This window comes from Neoarius graeffei, chromosome 14 (assembly GCF_027579695.1).
Source record: "Neoarius graeffei isolate fNeoGra1 chromosome 14, fNeoGra1.pri, whole genome shotgun sequence".
NCBI lineage: Eukaryota > Metazoa > Chordata > Actinopteri > Siluriformes > Ariidae > Neoarius > Neoarius graeffei.
The window spans coordinates 56,757,123-56,774,973 of record NC_083582.1 but is presented as its reverse complement, the minus strand read 5'-3'; the positions used below and the strand labels follow the sequence as shown (position 1 = coordinate 56,774,973).

The 17,851-nt window shown below is 43.3% G+C and overlaps 1 protein-coding gene across 2 annotated transcripts in view; it reads right to left on the bottom strand.

Moving 5' to 3' along the window:
* Nucleotides 1-17,591, bottom strand: part of jcada (junctional cadherin 5 associated a) — a 66,181-nt gene extending 48,590 nt beyond the window's left edge. The window contains exon 1 of one of the 2 annotated variants that reach the window (XM_060940096.1): nt 17,568-17,591. The gene's annotated coding sequence lies outside the window, so the exon portion shown is untranslated. Of the gene's footprint in view, nt 1-7,458; nt 7,549-17,567 lie in introns of those variants that run through there. The other variant, XM_060940093.1, reaches the window with a different exon arrangement.
* Between the last annotated feature and the right edge of the window lie 260 nt (nt 17,592-17,851).

Genomic DNA, 17,851 nt, shown 5'->3' with positions numbered 1-17,851 from the left:
CCGGAGTCCAACATGCACTGGGAACAGGTCTGACTTACTGCCGGCAATGCGAACCAGACTCTTGCTCCGTTCATACAGGGACCGGACAGCCCTTAGCAAAGGGCCCCGAACCCCATACTCCCGAAGCACCCCCCACAGAATACCACGGGGGACACGGTCGAATGCCTTCTCCAGATCCACAAAGCACATGTGGACTGGTTGGGCAAACTCCCATGAACCCTTGAGCACCCTATGAAGGGTATAGAGCTGGTCCAGGGTTCTGCGACCAGGACGAAAACCGCATTGTTCCTCCTGGATCCGAGGTTCGACTATCGGTCGAATTCTCCTCTCCAGTACCCTGGAGTAAACCTTCCCTGGGAGGCTGAGAAGTGTGATTCCCCTAGCCTGGCTAACGCGACTTCAAAGCTCTCCGAGCATTTGGTCTGGCCAAGCTATTAAGCCAAACCGTTTCCCAGAGCCCGTGGTTGACCCGTCTCCCTGAAATGCCTCAGTTTGCTACTGGTTGAAGCCAGAAAAGGCTGTGACGAAGCTTAAACCAATCACATCACTCTTTCCTCTGACGTATGCGACGCGACGAGGCTAACTGGTAGATTAAACTCTTACCGAAGCCGGTCGGGAGCAAGGCGAAAACGTCCTTCCTTTCAATAAATACCTCCAGGGCTGCTCTTTGCTCCATTTTCAATGAGAACTTCCCATTGAATGCTTTCAATACAGCATCTACCACTGTGTTAAAGGCTTGCCGCTGCTCCGTGTTCGTGATGTGAATGAAGCGCTTCCGGCATAGATTCTGTAAACAATCTATGGCTTCCGGTCGCAGTTCTACTACATCACTGCCTTGAACACGCCTCTACCCCGGGGCCGTTGGAGATGCTCAAAGTTGATTGGTTCCCGATTTTTCGGGAGCTTGGAAATGCTGTAGATAGCCTGCCTGGCCAGACTAAGCTCGGAACAGGCCCTCGTGTTGCGTCACGCTTAGGATGGGCGGGCCCAGGCTATGATTCCCCTATAACTGGAGCACACTCTCTGGTCCCCTTTCTTAAAAAGAGGGACCACCACCCCAGTCTGCCACTCCAGAGGCACTGTCCCCGACCGCCACCCGATGTTGCAGAGGCGTGTCAACCAAGACAGCCCCACAACATCCAGAAACTTGAGATACTCAGGGCGGATCTCATCCACCCCCAGTGCCTTGCCACCGAGGAGCTTGCAAACCACCTCAGTGACTTCGGCTTGGGTAATGGACGAGTCCACCTCTGAGTCATCAGCCTCAGTCTCCTCAATGGAAGACATGACGGTGGGATTGAGGAGATCCTCAAAGTATTCCTTCCACCGCCCGACAATGTCCCCAGTCGAGGTCAACAGCTCCCCACCCGCACTGTAAACAGTGTTGGCAGAGTACTGCTTCCCCCTCCTGAGGCGCCGGACGGTTTGCCAGAATTTCTTCGAGGCCGACCGATAGTCCTTCTCCATGGCCTCCCCGAACTCCTCCCAGTTCTGAGTTTTTGCCTCCGCAACTGCCCGAGCTGCAGCACGCCTGGCCTGCCAATACCCGCCAGCTGCCTCAGGAGTCCTGGAGGTCAACATGGCCCGATAGGACTCCTTCTTCAGCTTGATGGCATCCCTTACTCCCGGTATCCACCACCGGGTTCGGGGATTGCCGCCACGACAGGCACCGGAGACCTTGCGGCTACAGCTCCGAACAGCCGCGTCCACAATGGAGGTAGAGAACATGGTCCACTCAGACTCAATGTCCCCCATCTCCCCCGGAAGCTGGGAAAAGCTCTCCCGGAGGTGGGAGTTAAAGACCTCCCCAACAGAGTGCTCGGCCAGATGTTCGCAGCAGACGCTCACCATACGTTTGGGCCTGCCAGGTCTGTCCAGCTTCCTCCTCCGCCAGCGGATCCAACTCACCACCAGGTGGTGATCAGTTGACAGCTCAGCCCCTCTCTTCACCTGAGTGTCCAAGACATAGGGCCGGAGATCAGATGAAACGACAACAAAGTCTATCATCGACCTCCGACCTAAGGTGTCCTGGTGTCACGTGCACTTATGGACACCCCTATGCTCAAACATGGTGTTTGTTATGGACAAACCGTGACTAGCACAGAAGTCCAATAACAAAACACCACTCAGGTTCAGATCGGGGAGGCCGTTCCTCCCAACCATGCCCCTCCAGGTGTCACTGTCGTCGCCCACGTGAGCATTGAAGTCCCCCAGTAGCACAATGGAGTCCCCAGTCTGAGCACCCCTCAGTACCTCTCCCAGGGACTCCAAGAAGGCCGGATACTCTACACTGCTATTCGGCCCGTAGGCACAAACAACGGCAAGAGCCCTGTCCCCAATCTGAAGGCGCAGAGAGGCGACCCTCTCGTTCACTGGGGTAAACTCCAACACATGGCGGCTGAGCTGGGGAGCTATAAGCAAGCCCACACCAGCCCGCCCCCGCTCACCATGGGCGACTCCAGAGAAGTGGAGAGTCCAGCCCCTCTTTTGGAAGCTGGGTTCCAGAGCCCAAGCTGTGCATGGAGGTGAGCCTGACTATCTCTAGCCGGTATCTCTCAACCTCCCGCAGAAGCTCAGGCTCTTTCCCCCCCAGCAAAGTGACATTCCATGTCCCAACAACTAGCCGCTGTGTCCGGGGATCAGGTCGTCGAGGCCCCTGCCTTCGACTGCCACCCAATTCACACTGCACCAGCCCCCTACTGCTACCTCTGTGGGTGGTGAACCCACAGGAGGTCGGGCCCACGTCACCTCTTCGGGCTGAGCCCGGCCGGGCCCCATGGGCAAAGGCCTGGCCACCAAGCGCTTGCATGCGAGCCCCAACCCCGGGCTTGGCTCCAGGGTGGGGCCCCGGCTGCGCCATACCGGGCGACGTCTCGGTCCTTGGTTGTTGCTCCATTAGGGGTTTTGGTGAACTGGTCTTGGTCTGGCCTGTCACCTAGGACCTGTCTGCCTTGGGAAACCCTGACAGGGGCATAATGCCCCCGACAACATAGCTCCTAGGATCATTCAAGCACACAAACCCCTCCACCACAATAAGGTGGCAGTTCTAGGAGGGGTACAATGAAGTTGGTCAGGAAAACTACTGAAAATCTTTTCTTTGTACTTTTGTCAGTTAAATAAAGATTCACGTGAATGAACAAATCACAGATTTTTTGTTTTCACTGCATTTTGGAAAATAACCCAACTTTTCTGGAAATGGGGTTCGTACATTTTCAACAACTTCTAGCACCACAGCTGAGCTCTGCTTGCCATTCACATAAACTAAAGTCTCCAGAGCTCCACTCCCATGCAACCTACCAAATTTAACTCCTGACAGAGTCTTTAGATGACAGGGGTGTCACGGATCCTGGACAAAAAAAGTTTTGATTTTCAAGAGATGGGAACAGGACCCACAGAGACTGCATTGCACAGGGCCTAGAATCTGAAATGCCCCTTTCCACAAACACATAATCATTCAAGCACAAAGAATTAGAATAAATCTAATCGGTCCGTGTCTTTTCAAATGAAAGGATTATTTGATCTGTGGTTCCTGCTATCAAAACACACACACACACACACACACACACACACACACACACACACACACACACACACACACACACACACACACAAAGAAAACCATGCAATCTCCAAAACTCCACATACCTGAGTGTTTTCATGGCTGACTGTTCACAGATGGAAGAGAGCTCTAAAAAGAACAAAGGCTGATGGATTTCATAATATTGACACAGATGTTGCACATATAACTAAATCTGTGTAAGATGTTCCTCGGAAAGTGTGTTGTTTGTATCTGGTGGGCAAATCTCAATCCATAGCCCACCTGAGCATTCAAAGAGAGAATCACAAAGAGAGTTAGCTCAGGGTTGGGACGAGCTTGTGTTTACTGTTCACTGGATATGTTTTCAGAGCCACCACAACATTTGCACATCTGTAAGATGGACGATCAGGGTCATGGAACTTTACCACTGTCATGCTTGTGATAAACCCAATTGACTTCATATTACCTATCGGATGCTTATCTTCCTAGTGCAAATCTAACCATTGGGGAGGTCTGTTTCCTCACCTCACACATCTACCGTGGCTACTTATGTGAAGATAAACAAACTTTAGGAAACTCATACCTTGTGGAACATTGAAGTAACATCCGCTCTGTCTCTAACTGGTGTGTGTGTGTGTGTGTGTGTGTGTGTGTGTGTGTGTGTAAAACATACAATGCCATAATACATGAAACCTGTACAGATTTCACTGCTAGTATACATAAACAAAAAAGAATGATATAACCACTGGCTGGGCTGAACAAGATTTAGGTTTAAACAAGCACCAAGCAGAAATTTCTATGAAAAAGTAATGAAAATAGCAATAAAAGTAGGATAAATATTAGTTCATGACACAAAGGCTACAGTGTATATTTAATAATTATTCCATGAAATCGAGTCATACATGAGCTGATAGCTATAAGCCATGTACGACAAGACTGAGTGGAATAACTGTTTTATTCTATCCACATTCACTGGATTTTGAGAAACAGAGCATTTTTATTTTTATTTTTAGCAAATTCGATAAATAAAAACTTTATACAAAATGTCCGACACAATCATTTCTGTTTAGAATGTAAACAAACCGACGAAATGACAGTAGCAATTTGTGAAAAATACGATAATAATAATTCTTGAAATTTTTTTTTCAAAAAAGTACGTTCTTACCATCAAATACTTTTATTCCATATTTTGTTGCTTTCTTGTATTTTTTGGGGATTTTGTTTTCGAGTAGAGTTTTTATTTCATCCTCAGTTGGTTCAGCAACACGCTACACCATTTTGTTTTTCTCTACTCATGGTATATGAGGGGCGGCACGGTGGTGTAGTGGTTAGCGCTGTCGCCTCACAGCAAGAAGGTCCTGGGTTCGAGCCCCGGGGCCGGCGAGGGCCTTTCTGTGTGGAGTTTGCATGTTCTCCCCGTGTCCGCGTGGGTTTCCTCCGGGTGCTCCGGTTTCCCCCACAGTCCAAAGACATGCAGGTTAGGTTAACTGGTGACTCTAAATTGACCATAGGTGTGAATGTGAGTGTGAATGGTTGTCTGTGTCTATGTGTCAGCCCTGTGATGACCTGGCGACTTGTCCAGGGTGTACCCCGCCTTTCGCCCGTAGTCAGCTGGGATAGGCTCCAGCTTGCCTGCGACCCTGTAGAAGGATAAAGCGGCTAGAGATAATGAGATGAGATGAGATGGTATATGAGCTGATAGCCTAGTACTGTAGTAGAGTAGCCAATCAGAGCGCGCGATTACTCATATCCAGTGAATGTGGATAGAATAATACAGGGTATAGTATTTTAATTCAGTCTCAAAAGTCTTAAGTCATCGCTATGGCACCTTTTACATTTCAGTCCAAATATCTAGATAGTTCTAGCCAACTACATTTACCTTAAGTAAATGTATATCAACAATACATGGATACACCTAAATCACAAAAACATCAGAGGCTGTTTTGAACCCAAAGAGACAGAAGCAAGTGAGACGGCTAAAGTCTTTAATGGACTATGGTAAGTTCTCCAACTTGGTTAGCCAACCAGCCTACCAGCCAATTTATTTACACAGTATAAGAGCACAACAGTGTAACAAGATATTATTGGTGCAATTTTAAACGCAAAAAGAAATGGTCACATACAAAAAGTGATGAGTACAGTAGGTATATTAGGAAGTCCAGAATCCCAAGGACAACATGATGCAGTGTCAGTTAGCCTGACAGCAAATGGTGTCAAATTGAAGTCACTAGTTACATCTCAATCAGGTAGATTAATTCATATTGGTCTTGAAGTTTAGAAAACTGGCCTTTGTTAAATTAAAATCTCTGTATTTATGATTTGTTATGATATATGACAGGATATGCAGCAATATGGCCAAGAGGTTAATCTGTTCTTAATATCATATGAGTAGAATTCTGGTGGTTCAATGCTTCAAGTTTCTGATTCACATCAGGTGGGAGTTGGATTATTTCACATCCTGCAGCCATAATAAAGGACCATGAAAGGGTATGATGCAATATAATGGCATGTTTCTGCTTCCATTTGCTTAAGTTAGTATAATCTCCAATAGACCAACACTGAACGAAGAGATTAATGTGAAATTCAGAATAGGTTTATGACTGTAAATAAGGTAGGCATTGAATCCATATGCAAGTTACTGTATACCATAGTCTCTGTCACTCACAAAGAACATTGAATGAGGGGCATGGCGGTATTATCCACCAGTAATTGTACTTTATAATACCATGATATTCTGATAAACCATGCAGCTATACTAGCATGCTAAAAACCATGAATAGTAAAAAGTCAGACTGTGGTTTCTTGAGTAGGAAAACATGTCTGGCGTTCTCGGGCCCCCTCACAAACAGGATGGTGCCAAACTGAAATCAGATGAAATAACTACTAGTGTTCAAAGACACACAGTTACTGAAGACTGAACTCAGGCTTTCTTCTCTACTGGTCTAGCCTGAACCTATAATTTAGCATAGTTATTTTAGAACACTTGCATTGTTCTGTGGTCACTTGGGTCTATACCATCTCACCAGAACAGGAAATGTCTCCATAACCAAACAGTGCTATGAATCAGCCCATTCCTCAGGCCTATCTGGCTTGAACCCTCTGATGACCACCACATTGATTACAGCTGACACATGAAACCAAGCAACAAAAGAGAACATTTTTGAAATATTTTGGTTCAGTGTATTTGCTTATGCTGTAGCGCAATAATATAAATATTGATGGTTTTTGTTAGTGAAATAAAAAGTCTACTCTGTCCTACAGTAGAATAGAGCAAAGATTGCTCCAGTGTTCATTGCAGATTAATTATTTTAAGAATTATTTCAAAAAGGTTAAATGTCTCTGTCCATAAATTTTTTTTAAATGCTTTTTTTAAAGCATGGTGAATCATAACATATCAAACCTCCTGCCAATGACTGTGGATATTCACTGGGGTTGAGGCTTGTTTGAATGGGTAACATGATTGATAAACAATAAATAAATATATATTAATAGTAAATAAGAAAAGAATTAAAAGTAAATTGTCTGAAATCCGATCCCAACAAAAGGGACTGTTCAGCCTGCTCTCCAATTTCCAGCCACAGCATCTAATCTCTTCAGTTTTTCCTCTGGAAAAAAAAAATGAAGAAAAGAAAAAGCCTGATTCATGCCACAACAGCCTCTTTGTTTAACGAAATTGAACATTCATTGAGTACCTCTAAATTAAGCCTCAAACATAAATAGAGTGGGTGCTGAACAAAGTCCAATTAAATTAGGCCTTAAACTAATGAATGATTCAACAGAATGCTGTCAAAATATGAAAGAGCTCTGGAAACCACAAACAGTCCGAACACCCCCTCCAAACACGCACCCACACGCAGTTATACAATAAACACACAAAGTGGATATTTGTAGCGTAATGCAGGTTTTGCATATTCACCTACCACATTATATGGCAAGTAAATACCCTTAAAGCGACAAGCAGACCTCCCATGATCCACTTCTCCTCCTACACTTCCACCTTGACCACAGCAAATCCTGCAGCAACTGGGTTTTCCTGAGCAAGCAACCACACTAACGCAGAACAGATGTGTGTAGGGTGGAGCAGAGGCTGAGGGGTGGGGAGGGGTCAAGCATTAGAGACCAAGAGAAGGAGATGTGCTTAAACTTCTGCCCCAGCTGGGGCATCTGGATATGGTAAAGAAGGAAGAAGCATTGCAGGGAGGTGGGTGATGGGGCAGGGGGGCTGCGTTTAACACATGAGGATCATGTAGTGGCGTCTCACCTCTGAACTGACTTCTGAACTGCTGTCTACATGTAGCACAGTGATTCAAGCTGATTCACTTTGATGTGGTACAGGCCCACAATCTCATACAGCGAACTGCTGTCGCAAAGCACTCTGTGGCTTATTCAGGACGGGCTTCGCACACTTAACCCACCTACAATATCTATTTTATGAAGTGAAAGTGGATCTGAACCTGAACGCAGCTGATAACTGAAGCACTTCATTTAACCTGAGACGTTTGTGTGAATTAGAAATGGCCTTTTATTAGGATTTCACTTACATGGGATTGGTTAAACTGCTCAACCTTATGTCAGTAGGTTTAGAATATGTGAAACAATTCTTGAAGAAATGAGACAATGCACATCATTAACAAATTCAAAATTGGATTTAAACCACTACTGAGAGCGATGCTGCTTGGACTGTGAGGAAAGCTGATTCAGTTCATTTATTTAAATTAATTTCAATCTTCAGCCAGGGGCGCACCGTCATTAAAGCAAGACGACCTTTGATTTCATAAAATCGGTGAAATTTAGCTCCCTCTGAAATTTGATCATTGTGATATATGTCTCATCTCATTATCTCTAGCCACTTTATCCTGTTCTACAGGGTTGCAGGCAAGCTGGAGCCTATCCCAGCTGACTACGGGCGAAAGGCGGGGTACACCCTGGACAAGTCGCCAGGTCATCACAGGGCTGACACATAGACACAGACAACCATTCACACTCACATTCACACCTACGGTCAATTTAGAGTCACCAGTTAACCTAACCTGCATGTCTTTGGACTGTGGGGGAAACCGGAGCACCTGGAGGAAACCCACGCGGACACGGGGAGAACATGCAAACTCCACACAGAAAGGCCCTCGCCGGCCCCGGGGCTCGAACCCAGGACCTTCTTGCTGTGAGGCGACAGCGCTAACCACTACACCACCGTACCGTGCCGCCCCCCATAATAAATGAATAATAAAAAATTAAGGCCATACTGGCCAGCATGAACAAAACCATAATTATCATGTTTGTGGTTGTGAAATGAGCCTGAAAAGTAAGCTCCAATACTTAGAATTGGAGACCAGATTACATTTGTAATTTAATGTTTGCTCATTTTGTGGACTTATTTTTTAATAATGGATTGAATAAGGACTGCACGGTGGTGTAGTGGTTAGCACTGTCGCCTCACAGCAAGAAGGTCCTGGGTTCGAGCCCAGTGGCCGATGGGAGCCTTTCTGTGTGGAGTTTGCATGTTCTCCCTGTGTCTGTGTGGGTTTCCTCCGGGTGCTCCGGTTTCCTCCACAGTCCAAAGACATGCAGGTTAGGTTAACTGGAGACTCTAAATTGACCGTGAATGTGAATGGTTGTTTGTCTCTATGTGTCAGCCTTGTAATAACCTGGTGACTTGTCCAGGGTGTACCCCGCCTATTGCCCATAGTCAGCTGGGATAGGCTCCAGCTTGCCCGTGACTCTGTAGAACAGGATACGCGGCTACAGATAATGGATGGATTGAATAAGCATAAGTCCGTGCAGGTGCATTTCATTAAAATGTTATTAAATGGCAATTATTATGTATTACATATGTATATATGCATTAAATGGTGGTGGTGTAGTGGTTAGCACTGTCGCCTCACAGCAAGAAGGTCCTGGGTTCGAGCCCAGTGGCAGACAGGAGCCTTTCTGTGTGGAGTTCGCATGTTCTCCCTGTGTCTACATGGGTTTTCTCCAGGTGCTCTGGTTTCCCCCACAGTCCAAAGACATGCAGTTAGGTTAACTGGCGACTTTATTGTCCATAGGTGTGAATGCTTGTTTCCCAAGCCCAGGAATGGGAGTGTTGTGGCAGGAATGGCATCCGGCATAAAAAAAACAAAAACAAAAAAACAAAAACAACAACAACTATCCTCCAATTAATATGGCATGTGGATCAACGGGGTCTGCATGGCAGCGACCCCACACTCATAACTGAGACAAGCTGGAAGCATGAGTGAGCGATTTTTACATATATTAAATAAATTATGTTAGTTATTCTTATCAATTGTGGGTCACAGATTAAGCTGGAGCCAATCTCAGCCAACATTGGGGTACATCCTGGATGGGCCACCAATCCATCACGGGACCAACACAGAGAAACAGACAGTCACTCACATACACACCTATGGGCAATTTATCTGCATGTCTTTGAACTGTGGGAAGGCACAAGAAGAACATGCAAACTCCCCACAGAAAGGCCCCATTTGCCCATGGTAGTCGAACCCAGAATCTTCTTGCTGTGAGGCAACAGTGCTAACTACTATGCTGCCCTAATGTTAGTTAATTAAACCTTAATCAATGAACATTACTGACTAAGGTGGGGTTTACATTAGACTGTATCAGCGGATCATCAGATTAACGTTTTTAAAACGATTCGCGTGCACACAGCAATGCCAATACACGATTCGCGTGCACACAGCAACGGCAATACACGGATACGCTCGGCTCCGCAGGCATCCTGCACTCCAAATCACTCCGCCCTGAACAGCGAGTGCCCTCTGGAGGGTGCGCACTCCGGCCCTGCGCAGCTCACAGAGCGCGCGAGTGAAGCGCACGAGCAGTGATTCGGGACTGAGCCGCTGTGTGTGTGATCCCAGTGCATATCGGGCATGCGCGTCACTTACCACTTGCAAGTGGAAGGATGGCAAGCCTAAAGACAATCATAACTACACAATGGGCAGTATTTGCATCAGTATTTGCAGTATTTTCATACTTTTATACTCTTTAATGAAAGGTGATACAAGGCGGAAGTCCGTGCCGTTTTTCAGCAGTCGCGTCACATGACCAACGCCAGCGAATCAGGAAGGTGGATGTCACAGTGACGTTGTCCAATGACGACGCCAGCTAGAGCTCAGCACAGTGTATCCGCGTATTCTCAGTGTTTACACAGCACCGGACCAGACACGATCTGGATTGAATACGTGGACCCTGGCGGATTCCCGTTTCCCGGCGTTTCCAGGCGTTTTAATGTAAATGGACAGTGCATCCGCGAAGAAAACGAGACAGATACGGTCTAATGTAAACTTGGCCTAAGCCATACACAGGTACACAGTGCAAGAGCCAGGTAAATAAATTAAAGGTTCACCAGGGTTCATTTTATTTGACTAAACAAAATTGTCAAGAGACAGTATTTTTAATAGACCACTGTATTTCTGTAAACTTGTTGGTAAATAAAGACATTTACCATCAGATTCTGAAAAAAGATACAAGAAGACAATCAACAATAGTGAAACCACTTTTAACTTGTGATCAAGTTCACTAGAGCTTTTTATTCATAAACGCTGATGCTCCTGATAAATAGTGCATAAATTTGTTTCTGCAATTCACTTTTTTATTTCGGTTTTTATTTACCTCTGTATTGGTTAAGAGCTCTTTGAAGTTTGTGTGATTGTCATGATTATCTGGTCATACATTGCAGGAAAGACCATGCACCCTGCCAGTGGTGCATGGTATGTATAGCTTTCGTCAATCAATCTGAACATGTAACGGGTTTATTTAAGAAATGCAACCCAGCGACAAAATATAGACTTTGTTTTGGTATTGGATTTTATTTTTGGCTGATGAAGTGTCACTGGTTGTTTTTAGCAGAATTGGTAACCCTTTTAGACATAAAATACGATCAGAAGTGAATACTGAAGATGCATGCAAGGAACGACAATACCAGGTGCGAATGATTCTCCTTCTCGGATCACCCGAGACTGATATTAATACTGAGCCTGAACAGGGCTTTCCTGTTCTCCATGCACACATAAGTCATCTTGGCTAATTTAACATGACTACCACAGACCTTTCATTTGCCAACTATGATGTCAGACTGTTTCAGAGAGACAACTGAGAAAGGAGAGTCCCTGTTTTAATCAACAGAGAGAGTGAAAGAGACCAAAAGAGAGCAAGAGAGAAAGGAGGACAGACAGAGAGAGGTGGAGACAATCCATGCTACATAAGAAATGTAAAATTGATTCCTGGAAAATTTGACATCCCCATGAACATTTTGTATAGTCACTGAAATTGCAGTGTTCTCAGATATTATATACATACAACTTTAAAATGCTCTGCTCTCATTATTTCTTCAAGTTTGTATTCAATACTTAAAGTGCATATCACGGGTAAATTCAGGAGTGAGATCAATGTAATTCTCCTATTTTATATTAAACTTTGGTCAAATATCTGTCACATTTTGTATTTTGTGCAATTTTTTTTACCTTGCGCAATACCAGAAAAATTCAGTTGAAATCGAGCCATTTGAGGCGAATTGGTCCGCCTCTGAAAAAGCTTGGCATTTGGATTTCCCGGGAAACATTGATTTTTGTGACGTCGTGTGCGGGATGCCTCCTTCTGAATCCTACGTCAGCGCTGGTTTGTTTATGAGAAAACAACCTGGTGGTTTTCTGCCAATTTCTTCAACGTTATCGCGTAATTATTAAAATGGTTAACCGATGTATCGTAGAAGGGTGTAGCAACACCAATCTTGATGGGATTAGTACTCATCGTTTTCCAAAAGACCAGACAATGAGAGAGAAATGGGAGCGCTTCGTGCGAGGCACCCGGAAAAATTGGCTACATGCTACAGACTACAGCATTATTTGCGATGCTCACTTCACAAGGCCTGACGACTTTGAGAACTATTTGCAGTGGGAAATGGGCTTCGCGAGGCAACTTGATCTGAAAAGAGACACAGTTCCATCTGTCAGAATGCCCAAAGCAACACCGTCTCCATCTGTGTCAGCGTCATCAAAGGAGCCAGCCGTGTTTGTATCCCATGACAGAAGGCGAAGTGCCGCATCCACTGAGGCCCTCGAAGCCGAGGACCAAGCCGAGCCGAGAAAAAGAAAATCGGCAATTCACAAGTTGACTGATGCCAGGGTAAGAAATAATTCTGACATCTCATTATATTCTTCATCCAAAGATGAAGTAACATTGCGCTCAGGTGACAATTCCATATTTCAATGCAAAATCGCTAGCTGCTAAACTTGGTCTACACAGGCTGTGCACTGAAACCGCCTGCTAGCGCTTCCGCAAGTGACGTCACGAATCTGGCTCCAGACTCCCTTGGGATTTTTCCAGACGCGTTTTATTTTATTTTTTCTGCTGTAGACAGATGGCCTTGTGCAAAATTACCCTTTTGGATGAGTGTGTAAAGGGACATACTTTCATATAAAAAAAACAAAATTGGTCCAGGATATGCACTTTAAGCTTGATGTATTGGCTGATATCCAATACTAATCTGCCATTGATGTCTTCACTTTAACTAAGCCAACTCTCAGCAAGCTTCTGTTGCTAATTCATGATTCATGATGACAGGTTTCCATGAGCATGATCTGTGTCTTGTTAGTCAACAAAGCAGACGTTCATACCATAAAATATAAAACATGTCTATGTATTGAATCAGAAAATAAGTCAAATCTGATCCAATATCATTCTAGCATTCTAAGACGGTATCGAATTGGTTCATTCCCAGTACAGTATGTACAGTACTTCATAATATACACACAAGATGAGGTGATTATTATTTTTTATATTTGAAGGCTATTTGAGAGAAAATGCTTAATGATTAATATCCAGAGATTAATACCTCTGTTGTCACAGATAGTAACAACTGGAAAAACATTCTAATATGTGAAAAGTTCATTCAGAATAATGACCAAAATTGCGAGTGACACAGTGGTGCAGTCTTTAGCACTGTCACCACACAGCAAGAAGACGGGGGCCTTTCTGTATGGAGTTTGCATGTTCTCCATGTGTCTGCGTGGGTTTCCTCCACATGCTCTGGTTTTCTCCCACAATCCAAAGACATGCGGATTAGATTCACTGGCTACTCTAAATTGCCCATAGGTTTGAGTGTGAGTGTGAATGGTTGTTCATGTCTGCGTTAGCCCTGCAATAAATTGGCAACTTCCCCAGGGTGTACCCTCTTGTCCAAAGTCAGCTGAGGTTGGCTCCAACTCAACAACAACCCTAATGGATAAGCGTGTATGGATATATGGACTGAAATTGCAATTTTAACATAAAATATTATAACAAAGACGTAAAAATCTAAATAGTAACTATTTACAACCCTGATTCCAAAAAAGTTAGGATACTGTGTAAAACGTAAATAGAAACAGAATGCAATGATATGCAAATCCTTTTTGACCTATATTCAATTCAATGCAAAGACAAGATATTTAATGTTCAAACTGATAAACTTTATTGTTTTTTGTAAATGTACACTCATTCTGAATTTGATGCCTGCAACAAGATCCAAAAGAGTTGGGACAGGGGTATGTTTACCACTGTATGACATCACCTTTTCTTTAACAACACTCAGTGAGCATTTAGGAACTGAGGACACTAATTGTTGGAGTTTTGAAAAAGAAATTATTTCCCGTTCTTGCTTGATATACAACTTAGTTTGCTCAATAGTCCGAGGTCTCCACTATCGTATTTTACTCTTCATAATGCGCCACACATTTTCAGTGGGAGCCAGGCAAGTCAGTTTAGCACCTGCACTCTTTTACCATGAAGCTGTTGTAACACATGCAGAATGTGGTTTGGCATTGTCTTGCTGGAAAAAGCAGGGACATCCCTGAAAAAGATGTTATCTGGATAGCAGCATATATTGCTCCAAAACCTGTATGTACCTTTCAGCATTAATAGAGCCTTCACAAATGTGCAAGTTACCCATGACATAGTCAATAACACACCCACATACCATCACAGATGCTGGCTTTTGAACTTTGTGCTGGTAACAAGCTGGATAGTCTTTTTTCTCTTTAGCCTGGATAACACGATGTCCATGATTTCCAAAAACAATTTGAAATGTGGACTTGTCATGCCACGGCACACTTTTCCACTTTGCCTCAGTCCATCCCACATGAGCACAGGCCCAGAGAATTCAGTGGTGATGCTGGTAATATTTGGCTTTTGCTTTGCATAGTAGATGCAGCAATGAACTGTGTTTACTGACAATAGTTTTCCAAAGTGCTGTCAAGTCCATGGAGTAATATCCTTTATCCTTACCCCATTTCCAGAAAAGCTGGGATATTTTCCAAAATGCAATAAAAAAAATCTGTGCTTTGTTAATTCACATGAACCCTTATTTAGCTGACAAAAGTACAAAGAAAAGATTTCCAATAGTTTTAATGACCAACTTAATTGTATTTTGTAAATATAAACAAAGTTAGAATTTGATCCTGCAACACATTCAAAAAAGTTGGGACAGAGGCATTATTACCATTGTGTCACATTACCTTTCCTTTTAATAACACTTTTTAATCATACGGGATCATATTGGAATTTTTGTCCATTTTTGCTTGATACATTCAGCTGCTCAACAGTCCGTGGTCGCTGTTATCTGAATCGTCTCTTCATGATGTGCCATACATTCTCAAATGAAGACAGATTTGGAATGGCAGCAGGCCAGTCAAGCACATGCACTCCATGTCTATGAAGTCACGTTGTTGTAGCCCATGCAGAATGAGGCCTGGCACTGTCCTGCTCAAATAAGCATGGACGTCCTGGGAAGAGACATCACCTTGATGAATATGCCTCTCAAAAATCCCAATATATGCCACTACATCAATGGTACCTTCATACACATGCAACTCACCCATGCCATGGGCACTGATGCACCCCATACCATCACAGATGCTGGCTTTTGCACCCTTCTCTGATAACAAACTGAATGGCTATGTTTACCTTTGGCACTGAGAACTCAATGTCTGGTTTTCCCAAAAACAAGCTGAAATGTGGACTCATCTGACCCCAGTACACGTTTCATTGTCTTTTGGTCCATCTGAGATGAGTTCAGGCCCAGAGAAATCTGCAATGTTTCTGCACAAAATTGATAAATTACTTCCTTCTTGTGTAATACAGTTTCATGTTGCATTTCTGGATGTAGCGATGGACTGTGTTAAGTGACAACAGTTTTCTGGAGTACTCCCAAACCCATGTGGCAATATTTGTCACATTAGCATGACAGTTTCTAAGGCAGTGCCACCTGAGGGCTCAGGTCATGCGCATTCAACAGTGGTTTCTGACCTCTACACACTGAGATGTGTCCAAATTCCCTGAATCTTTTCACAATATTATGTACTGTAGATTTGAAAAGACCTAAAATCTTGCATTGAGAAATGTTCTTTTTGAATTGACTCACAATTCTCTCACGGATTTTGGCACAAAAGAGTGAGCCACGACCCACCCTTGCTTGCAAAGACTGAGCCTTTGGTGCATGCTCCTTTTATACCCAATCATGTTACCAATTAACCTGCTTATTGTGGAATCTTCCAAAATGGTGTTACTTGAATATTCTATAAACTTTCTAGTCTTATTTTGCCTCTATCCCAACTTTTTTTTGAGTGTGTTGCAGGCATCAAATTCTAACTTTGTTTATATTTACAAACTACAATTAAGTTGGTCATTAAAACTACTGAAAATATTTTCTTTGTACTTTTGTCAGTTAAATAAAGGTTCGTGTGAATTAACAAATTGCACATTTTTGTTTTTATTGCATTTTGCAAAATATCCCAACGTGTCTGGAAATGTGGTTAGTATAATCATGTCGGTTTTTAATGCAGTGCTGCCTGAGGGATCAAAGGTCATGGGTGTTCAATGTTGGTTTTCGTCTTGCCCCTTATGTGCAGAGCTTTCTCTGGAGTCTCTCAATTTTTTGATGATATTATGGATTGTTGATAGTGAAATCCCTAAATTCCTTGCAATTGCACATTGAGAAACATTGTTTTTAAACTGTTGGATGATTTGCCTATGCAGTTTTTCACAAAGTGATGTTCCAGACAAGTGTTTTTTGAGCATTCCACAACTTTCTTTTGTTGCCTCCAAGTTTTTTGGAATGTGTTACAGGCTTCAGGTTCATAATGAAGCCAAAAAACTTTTACTTAAAAAAAAAAATGTAAGAAGCCAAGAAGCCTTTATTTGTCACGCGTACACTCAAGCACAGGCATAAGCACACCGTGAAAATGAGTGTATATTTACAAAAACAATACAATTTATCAGTTTGAACATTAAATATCTTATCTTTGTATTGGATTCAGTTGAATATAGGTTCAAAAGTATTTGCAAATTATTGTATTCTGGTTTTATTTAACACAGCGTCCCAACCTTTTTGGACTCGGCATTGTAAGTATAAATTAATAGGAGTTATAGTTGTAATTTATCACTTTTATTTTGCCTTCTATAGTCCTTTCTATAGAAAATTCTGCATATTTATACCCAAGCAGGAAAATTCTGGGTCATTTTAAAGGTCATCACAGCAGCTACTTGCATCCCACTCCACAATTAGAGTAATTGCTCAAAATGAAGGGTATTCAACAACCAAGTCACAGAAGAATAGGACTATTCCAGTGCTTGTGTAGAATATACAGGATAACTGCAAAGAAAGGCCGTAATATACTGTATATCAAAATGTCTTATATGTGCTCTGGTCACACTTCTACATTAGAGAAAAGCTCTAGTGTCTGTGCACTCAACAGAAGGTTATTGGGTCACCTACAGAGGTTCTGTTGTATGTTTTGACATGTGAGTGCAGGACTCAGAAATGTTTAGTCTGGTCAGTGCTCCAACTATCACTGCACTGTAAAACACACACACACACACACACTTAAGAGTGAAATAACGTTAAACACTCAGACACAGAGGAGCACATTTCTACAATAATAGTCTCAACAATCTAAAACTGTGTATAAATGGACATCAAATTGCTTTATTTAACAAACACAGATGATTATTAACACTGGACTCGAATGATGTCACCCACATTCAGCTTCAGTACCAGGCACTGCCACCTTCTTCTCCACTTCTCTCTCACTGTAGCTGGGTTAGGTATGAGCCGAGAGATAATACAGCGAGAAGACAGACAGTTTAGATAAAGTTATTCTGGATGACAGGCAAAGTGATAATCCCCAACTGGAATTTCAAAATCTGAACATACAATGCACATACACACACGGGACATATAATTCAGTCTATATCAAAGTAAAGTTTGGAAATGAATGTGAAACTTGCTCGGAGGGCTGCAGCTCAGCTGTGTGTACGGAGTCC